The sequence below is a fragment of the Pongo abelii genome, chromosome Y (genome assembly GCF_028885655.2).
Source record: "Pongo abelii isolate AG06213 chromosome Y, NHGRI_mPonAbe1-v2.0_pri, whole genome shotgun sequence".
Lineage (NCBI taxonomy): Eukaryota > Metazoa > Chordata > Mammalia > Primates > Hominidae > Pongo > Pongo abelii.
In genome coordinates, this window is record NC_072009.2 from 49,384,024 (window position 1) to 49,394,098 (window position 10,075).

General features: G+C 37.5%; 1 pseudogene; it reads right to left on the reverse strand.

The window, feature by feature from the left end:
- Window positions 1–7,621: 7,621 nt before the first annotated feature.
- On the reverse strand, window positions 7,622–8,746 carry LOC129053490 (actin, cytoplasmic 2-like; annotated as a pseudogene).
- Between the last annotated feature and the right edge of the window lie 1,329 nt (window positions 8,747–10,075).

Here is a 10,075-nt window from a genome sequence, read left to right on the forward strand (position 1 = left end):
TAGCATTCCTTCTGAAAATATTCCAATCAATAAAAAAAGAAGTAATCCTCCCTAACTCATTTTATAAGGTCACCGTCATCCTGATACTAAGGCCCGGCAGAGACACAACAATAAAAGTTAATTTTAGACCAATAGCCATGATGAGCATTGATGTGAAAATCCTGAGTGCAATACCAGTAAACTGAATCCAGCAGCACATCAAAAAGCTTATCCACAACTATCATGTCATCTTCATCCCTGAAATGTAAATATGGTTGAACTTATGCAATTCAATAAATGTAATCTATCACATAAACAGAACCAACGACAAAAGCCACATGATTATCTCAACAGATACAAAAAAGGCCTCTGACAAAATTCAGTAGTCCTTCATGCTAGAAAACTCTCAATAAACTAGGTATTCATGGAACGTATCTCAAAATAATGAAAGCTACTTATCAAAAACCCACAGCCAATATCATACTGAGTGGGCAAATACTGGAAGAATTCCCTTTGAAAACCAGCACAAAACAAAGATGTCCTCTCTCACCACTCCTATTCAACATAGTGTTGGAAGTTCTGCTCAGGGCAATCAGGTAAAAGAAAGAAATAAAGAGTATTCAATTAGGAAATGAGGAAATCAAATTGTCCCTGTTTTCTGATGACATGATTGTATATTGAGAAAACTCCATTGTCTCAGCCCAAAATCTACTTAAGCTGATAAGCAACTTCAGCAAAGTCTCAGGATATGAAATCAGTGTGCAAAAATCACAAGCATTCCTATACACCAATAACACAGAGCCAAATCATGAGTGAATTCCCATTCGAAATTGCTTCAAAGAGAGTAATATACCTAGGAATCCAACTGACAAGGGATGTGAGGGACGTCTTCAGGGAGAACTACAAAACACTGCTTAACAAAATAAAAAAGGGCACAAACAAATGGGAGAATATTCTATGATCATAGATAGGAAGAATCAATAGCTTGAAAATGGCTGTAGTGCCCAAAGTAATTTATACATGCAAAGCCATTCTGATCAAGCTACCGAAGACTTTCTTCAGAGAACTGGAAAAAAAAACTACTTTAAAGTTTATATGGAACCGAAAAAGAAGCCACATTGCCAACACAATCCTAAGCAAAAACAACAAAGCTGGAGGCATCATGCTACCTGACTGGAAACTATACTACAAGCCTATGATACTGGTACCATACAGCATGGTACTGGTACCAAAACAGATATATTGACCAATGGAACAGAAGACAGGCCTCAGAAATAACACCACACATCTGCAATGATCTCATTTTTGACACATCTGACAAAAAGAAGAAATGGGGAAAGGATTCCTTATTTAGCAAATGGTGCTGGGAAAAGTGGCTAGCCATTTTTAGAAAGCTGAAACTGGATCCCTTCCTTACACCTTACATAAAAATTAATTCAAAATGGATTAAATACTTAAATGTTAAACCTAAAACCATACAAACCCTAGAAGAAAACTTAGGCAATACCATTCAGAACATAGGCATGGGCAAGCACTTCATGACTGAAACACCAAAAGCAATGGCAATAAAAGTGAAAATAGACAAATAGGATCTAATGAAACTAGAGAGCTTCTGCACAGTGAAAGAAACTACCATCAGAGTAAACAGGAAACCTACAGAATGAGAGAAAATTTGGCAATCTACCCATCCAACAAAGAACTAATATCCAGAATCAACAAAGAACACAAACAAATTTATATGAAAAAAAGTCATCAAAAGGTGGGCAAAGGATAAGAACTGACACTTCTCAAAAGAGGACATCTATGCAGCCAACACGTGCAGGGAAAAATGCTCATCGTCATTGGTCATCAGGGAAATGCAAATGAAAACCAAAATGAGATACCATCTCATGCCTCTTAGAATGGCGATCATTAAAAAGTCAGATGCTGGAGTAGATGTGGAGAAATTGGAATACTTTTACACTGTTGCTGGGAGTAAATTAGTTCAACCACTGTGGAAGACAGTGTGGTGATTCCTCAAGGATCTAAAACTAGAATTACCATTTGACCCCACAATCCTATTACTGGATATACAACCAAAGGATTATAAATCATGCTGCTATAAAGAAACATGCATACATTTGTTTATTGTGGCACTATTTACAATAGCAAAGGCTTGGAAACAACACAAATGTCCATCAATGATAGACTGGATTAAGAAAATGTGGCACATATACACCACTGAATACTAAGCAGCCATTAAAAAAGATGAGTTTTTGTCCTTTGCAGGGACATGGATAAGCTAGAAACCATCATTCTCAGTAAACTTTCACAAGGACATAAAACCAAACACCACATGTTCTCACTCATAGGTGGGAATGGAATAATGAGATCAGCTGGACACAGGGCAAGGAAAATCACACACCAGGGCCTGTCAAGAAATGGGGGGGGTAGCGATTTGGGGGAGGGATAGCATTAGGAGAAATACCTAATGTAAATGATGTGTTGATGGTTGCAGCAAACCAACATGGCACACGAATACCTATGTATCAAACCTTCACACTGTAGACATGTACCCTAGAAATTAAAGTATAATAAAAATTTAAAAATAAATAAATAAATAAAAATGCATCCTATTATGTTCATTTCATGTGTACGACATATACTATGGGATACATATTGCTATTTCAAAGGCTACCATACTAGAGCAAATTAACATATTTCTAATCTCACATAGTTACTCCTATAGTTTGGATATTTGCTTTTACAAACTTTATGCTGAAATTTGATCCCCAGTGTTGGAGGAAAGGTTGAGTGGGAGATGCTCAGGTCTTGGGGGTGGATACTTTTTGAAGAGTTTAGTGTCATTCTTGTGATAAGGAGCGAGATCTTTTTTTATTAGCCTTTGAGAACTCATTAAGAAAAAAAAGCCTGGCACCGCCCTCCCTTCTGTTGCATATATGTGACTATAAATATTTCTCTTTCTGTGTCTGGTTTATTTCACTTAGCATAGTTACCCCCAAGCTCCTCCATGGTGGGGCAAATGGCAAGATCTCATTCTTGCTTAGGGCTAAATAATATTTCTTTGTACTGGACAATAAGGTTGTTTCCATATTTAGCTATTGTTAATAATGCTGCAATGAACATGAGAGTGCAAATATCTCTATGAGGTAGGGATTTCCTTTGGTTATATGTCTAAAGGAAGAGTTGTTGAGGCATAAGTAGCTTTATTTTTAATTTTCTGGAAACCTCCATACCGATTTTTATAATTGCTACACATTACCAACAACACTGTACATGAGTTTCATTTTCAATACATCCTAGCCAATCTTTGTGATCTTTTGAGTTTTTAATAATAGCTATCCTGATGTGAGTTATGTAACGTCTCAAAGTATCTTTGATTTAATTTTTTTCTGATGATTAATGATGTTGAAAAGTTTTTAAATACCTGTTGCCCATTTTTACATGTTCCTTGGAGAAATGTCAATTCTGAGCTTTTGCTCAGCTTTTAATATATTTATTTGTTTTGCTACTGTTGAGTTGTACAATGTCAGGGAAAACAGTCTCACAACACCCCACAGGTACCTTGAGTCTGGGGGAGACAAAGGAGATAGAAAGAGAGAGAATAAGCATTTAAAATGCTGGTCCAGGGGGCCTGAGCATTGGAGGCTTGCTCACGGCCCAAAGTTGTCAGGCTCCACCTAATTTAGTGGTTTACAAGTTCTTTGTTCTTAGGGTAGATGGGAGGGGGAGGAAGGAATGAGGAAAATGATTAATCAGTGAAGGAGAACTCCTCAGTCATTGAGTAAGATGTATAGCACTGGTGATTTCTGTGAATTCCCTTGAGCAAAGGCGGGTGGCTAAACTACTTAAGATCTTTAACTTATCAGAACTGAAATGGGTGGGAACAGGTTTCAGGAAGAGCCAAGACGTTTGATTATACTCCACTGCTTCAAGGGAGTGTTATCTCCCTGAGCAACCAGTGGAATGTGCTGTGCGGTTGTGCTCTCAGGGAAAAAGACATGAAGGCAGTAAGGAGATTTTTCTCCTCAGAAGCCACCCATGGCTCCCCATGGGTGTCTCACATAGGGGAGATCAAATCAACTGGCACCCCAGAAACTTTCTTTCCCACATACAATTTTTTCATAAACTTTAGATCTTAACCCATCATCAGATATATAGCTTGAAAATATTTTCCCCAATATTTAGGCTATTGTATTTGGTCGATTGATTCCTTTTTCATTTGATGTAGTCTTGCTTATTTGTTTTTGTTTATGTGGACTGAGTTTTTAATATGGTATTCAAAATAATTATTATCAAGGCCATCATTCATGAGCTTTTTTCTGTGTTCTCTTCTAGGTGTTTTAGAGGTTGCAGTCTTACATTTAGGATTTTTCAACTCATCTTCATTTGATTTTTGTGTATGATGTAAAATGTGGATCCAATTTTTTTCTTTTGCATGTGGAAATCTAGTTTTCCCAGCACTACTCATAGAAAACATGATCCCTCTTCTCATTTTATGATTTTGCTGTAGATTTCAAAAACTAATTGACTAAATATGCTTGGATGTTCTGTTCTGTTCCTTTGGTCATGATTCTGTGTTCATGCCAATTTCAAATAAGTTCATGTGATTCTTCCTACTTCTTTTTTGTTTCTCAAGAATTGTTTTCACAATTTATGGCTCTCTATATAGCTATACAAGTTTTATATTTTGTTTTCTATTTCTGTGAAGAATGCCATTGAAATTTTGTTGGATCGCATTGAATCTGTATATTGCTTTTGATGCTATAAATATTTTAACAATATTAACTCTCCCAATCCATAAGCATAGACAATCTTTCCATTTATTTTTGTCTTCTTAAATTGCTTTTAACAATGTCTCATAGTTTTCAATGGAGAGATCTTTTACTTTCTGGTTACCTTTTTTTAAGTATTTAATTTCTTTGATATGCTTATAAGTCAGATGAGTGTCTTGAATTCTTTTTCAGTTAGGTAATTATTTATACAATGATGTTACCAAATTCGTTCATTGGTTCTAACAGATTCTTAAATAGAATATTTGAACCGTCTTTACATATAGGAGCTTGTCATCTGCAAAGAGAGACAACTTTACTTATTTCTTTATAATTTGGCTGCCTTTATTTTTTTCTCATCAGATGTTTATGTTCCCTATTTGATTTGTTTCTGTTTTAATTATTATTTTATTAATTGTGCTAATTTTGAATTTAGATGTTTTTCCTTCTAGTTTCTTAGATACAATGAGATGTTGCTTATTTGGTATGTTTTTTTTTTAATGTATGCATTTATTGTTGTAATTTTCCATCATAATTCTGCTTCACTGCACACCATAGGTATAGGTATGTTGAGTTTCCACTATTATTTGCCTCAAGATATTTATGAATTTTTCTTTTCATTTTTCATTTCATCAATTCATTATTCAGGACAATGTTTTAAAAATGCCATGTAGGCTGGGGGGTGGTGGGTCATGCCTGTAATCTCAGCACTTTGGGAGGCCGAGTTGGGCAGATCATGAGGTCAGGAGATCGAGACCACCCTGACTAACATGGTGAAATTCAATCTCTACTAAAAATATGAAAAATTAGCTGGGTGTGGTGGCAGGTGCCTTTTGTGCTAGCTACTTGGGAGACTGGAGAAGGACTATGGCGTGAACCTGGGAGGCAGAGCTTGCGATGAGCCTAGATTGTGCCACTGCACTGCATCCTGGGCAACAAAGCGAGACTCTGTCTCAAAAAAAAAAAAATGTTCATTATTTGAGACTTTTTTTTTTAAGATTTCTCTTCTTACTGATTTTTGGTTTGCTACCATGACGGTCTGAAAAAATACTCACTATATTTTTAGCCATCTTACTTTGTTAAGACTTGTTTTATGGCCTTGCATATGGTCTATCTTACAGAATCCTCCAGGCGTGTTACAGCAAAATATATATTCGGCTTCTACACGATGAAAAGTTCTGTATATGTCTGTGGGTTCATTTAGCTAAAACTACAATTCAAGTCTGGCATTTTCTTATTAATTTTCTGCCGAGTTTGTCTGTTCCTTGTTTTAATTGAGGTACTGAAATTTCCTACAACTATTTTATTGCCATTTTTCTCTTCATTTCTATTTCTATTTGCTTTAAATATTTAGGTGCTCCAATGTTGAGTGCAGATTTATATATATAACTGTTATAACCTTTTGATGAATTGGTTGCTTTATTATTAAATGATGACCTTCTTGGTCTTATGACAGGTTTTGAATTGAAATCTCTTTTATAGATAGGAGTATAGCCACTCCAAATTTTTTATTACCATTTGCATAGCAGTATCTTCTTCAATTCCTTCACTTTCAGCCCATGTTTGTCCTTAAAGATTAAGTGGGTCTCATAGGTAACATGTTGTTGAATTCCATTTTTAAAATCCATTTGGTCACTCCACAACTTTTAATTGCATAATTTAATTCATTTGCATTCAAGATAATTATTGATAAGTAAGTTCTTACTACTGTTATCTTGTTAGTTGTTTCTGATTGAGTCATACATCATTTTTTCCTTTCTTCCTCCCATGTCTGCTTTTAAATGTTTAGCATTTAAATAATTTCAGTAGTGATAAGCTTTGATTGCTTTGTTTTTATCATTAGTGTTGCTGCTGTAGTTTTTGATGGTCTTCAAAGGCTCAGAGAAAACATCTTATACTTAATTATCAACTAGCTTAAGCTGACAACTTTTGTCATATAAAAACTGTAGACATTTACCCTCTGTTCCAATTATGTTTTTGATGTCACAATTTATGTCTTTTAATACAGTGTCTTCCTTAAAATCCTATTGGTGACAAGTCTTTTGCTGAATGATTTCAAGCTCCTCCTTTTTTTGTTTATTTTCCCTTAGTGCTTTTAGAATTTTCTTTATTTCTCAACCTTTGAGAGTTTGATTCTTTTTTTGGCAGCACTTTTATTTTTTCTTACACAGTGATGTGTTGCTGAGTCCTAACGTTCTCATATAACAGTAGAAACAAAAATTTGTTATCATGTCTTTAAAGAATCTAGAATATCATACAAAAAAACTTACATAAATTAAAAGGATGAATACATTTACAGGTGTAAATGCAAACTGCTTTCAACTCAAGGCAAGTGACAGCCCATGGTGTTCTGGCAAAAAAACATCAGCTAAGAAAGGAAACTGGGTCCTATGGCTTGGACTTTTCAACCGTGACAGAGAGGCAGGACAGAAGCAACTAAGTCAGGAGTCCTTGCCAGCCTCTAGAGAAATCCCAGAACACTCAGCCCTGATACATTAATACCCTGCACAGATCAGAGATTGCTGGCCATGCAGACTCACCAAGCCACAGGCTTGTCTTCCACAAGCACGTTCTTACCTCAGTCATGAAGTGACCAAGCCACATGCACTAAAGTTTGAGCTCAAAGATATGTACACAGTATTAAACAAATACCAAGGGGAACAACTAACTTGAATACAAGGTCAAAATCAGCAACAAGTTCTATGATCCAGTGCTGATGATATCAGATACAAGCTTCAAAGACAATTTCTTCTCAAAGGCTTATTCCAGTTTCATGAGGCTAGCATGAGGTGTATGCATTTGCCAAGGGCAAATTTATACTTCTTCTGTATTAACCTATGCAGCAAATGCTACACATCTGCTCAGTCCATTTAGAAGCATTTTTGGTGGACGATGGAGGGTCCCAACTCATCATACTCCTGCTTGCTAATCCACATCTGCTGGAAGGTGTACAGTGAGGCCAGGATGGAGCCACCAATCCAAACTGAGTACTTGTGCTCTGGTGGTGCAATGATCTTAATCCTCATATTGCTGGACACCAGGGCAGTGATCTCCTTCTGCATTCTGTCAGCAATGCCTGGGTACACGGTGGTGCTGCCAGATAGTACCATGTTGGCATACAGGTCTTTGCAGAGGTCCACGTCACACTTCATGATGGAGTTGAAGGTGGTCTCGCAGATGTTGCAAGATTCCATGCCCAGAAAGGAAGGCTGGAACGGCACCTCTGGACACTGGAAACACTCGTTGTCAATGGTGATGAACTGACCATTGAGCAGTTCATAGCTTTTCTCCAGAGAAGAGGAGAATGTGGCAGTGGCCATCTCCTGCTTGAAGTTCAGGGAGATCTAGCATAGCTTCTCCTTGATGTCGTGCATGATTTCCCATTTGGGTGTGGTGGTGAAGCTGTAGCCTAGCTTGTTGAGGATCTTCATGAAGTTCTCAGTCAAGTCCCAGCCAACTAGATCCAGATGCAGGATGGCATGGGGAAGGGATTAGATCTCCCAGAAGGGCACTGTGTTGGTGACCCTGTGTCCAGAGTCCATGAAAATGCCAGTGATACATCCAAAGTCATAGAGGGACAGCACATCTCGGATGGCCGCATACATGGCTGGGGTGTTGAAGGCCTGAAACATAATCTGAGTCATCTTCTCTCTGTTCGCCTTGGGATTCAGGGGTTCCTTGGTTAGCAGCATTGGCTGCTCCTCTGGGGCCCCATGCAGCTCATTGTAGAAGTGGTGCCAGATCTTCTCCATGTTGTCCCAGTTGGTGAGGATGTCATGCTTGATGGAGCACTTCAGGGTCAGGATGCTGCGCTTGCTCTGGGCTTCGTTGCCCACTTAGGACTCCTTCTGGCCCATGTCCACCATCACGCTCTGGTGTCAGGGGCAACCCACAATGGAGCGAAACATGGCTCGGGGAATGCTGTCCCTAGCAAAGCCAGTTTTGCACATGCCAGAGCCATTGTCAATGACCAGCATGGCGATCACTTCTTCTATTGCAATGGGCGGAGGAGTGGGATAGTGGAGCCGCAGAAGAACAAGGTGAGCGAGCTGGCAGTGGTGACTGGGAGTGAGAGTTTGATTCTTGTTTGTTGTGGGATAGTTTTATGCAGTGTTAATCTTTTTTGTAGTTTCCGATCTTTCTGAACCTATATATTTATATTTCTCTCAAATTTTTGAAAGTTGTTACTATTCATTTGAATATGCTGTATATAACTTCCTTTTGCTGAACTCTTTCATGAATATTGCTAAATCTTAGATTTTCTTATTTAAGGTAATTCTGTATATCTGGTAAATGTTCTTCATTCTTTTTGATTGTTTTTCTGTTTTGTTCTTTGTGAATTTCTTAATAACCTCTGTTAATTTACTTTTCTTTTCTTTTTTCTTTTGCTTTTTTTTCTTTTTTTTTTTTTTAGACAAAGCCTCTCTGTGTTGCCCAGGCTGGAGTTCAATGACACCACATTGACTCCCTGAAAAATCAGGGTTTCACCATGATGTCCACACTGGTCTTGAACTGCTAACCTCAAGTGATCAACCCATTTCAGCCTCCCAAAGTGCTGTGATTACAGGCCTGAGCCGGCACACCTGGCCCTAATAACTCATTTTACAGCTCACTGTTTCTTTATTCTGTTTGATCTATTCTGCTGTTGAAAGCTTTCTGAATTTTAAACTTCAACCCGTATATTTCTCAGTTCTGGGACTCTTTTTATTTTTAAATAATTTCAGTCCATTTCTAAAAATTTCTTTCAGAAGTGTATCAGTTCCTTTTCTGTGTTGTTTTAGATATCTGAGTTTCCTGAAAACTGATATCTTGAATTCTTGATCCAATAAACACTGATAGCCATCTCATTAATTAGCATTGGTCAATGGTTTATGTTTTGTCCATTTAGGGAGGTTACAATTTCCTGTTTGGTATTATTTCTTGTAGTTGTACATCTATATCTCTTTATTGAAGGAGTAGTTATTTACTTTATTGTTTTCTCTGTCTTATTTTGCATTTTGAGTTTTCTTTAAGACATAAGTATTGTGGGGTATTGTTTGCTTGATTTTGGCTAGGTCAGTGCCTCTGTTTTGGCAGTAGATGGTGCCTTAAGCCCAGGTTTATCATGGCTCTAACAAACTTTGAAACACTGCCAGTCTCCTATCTGAGAGATTTTGAAAGGGATATCCTAAGAGTGTGGGAAGGCTCTCTATAGGTTTGTCATCAAGGAAATTATGCACTATACCTCCTACCTTATGGTAATGCTGTACAGGCACTCAGGGTTGACATCTCCTGTGACTGAGATATCCAGGCTGGAGATGGTAGTCTTGCCTTTCTACTTCATG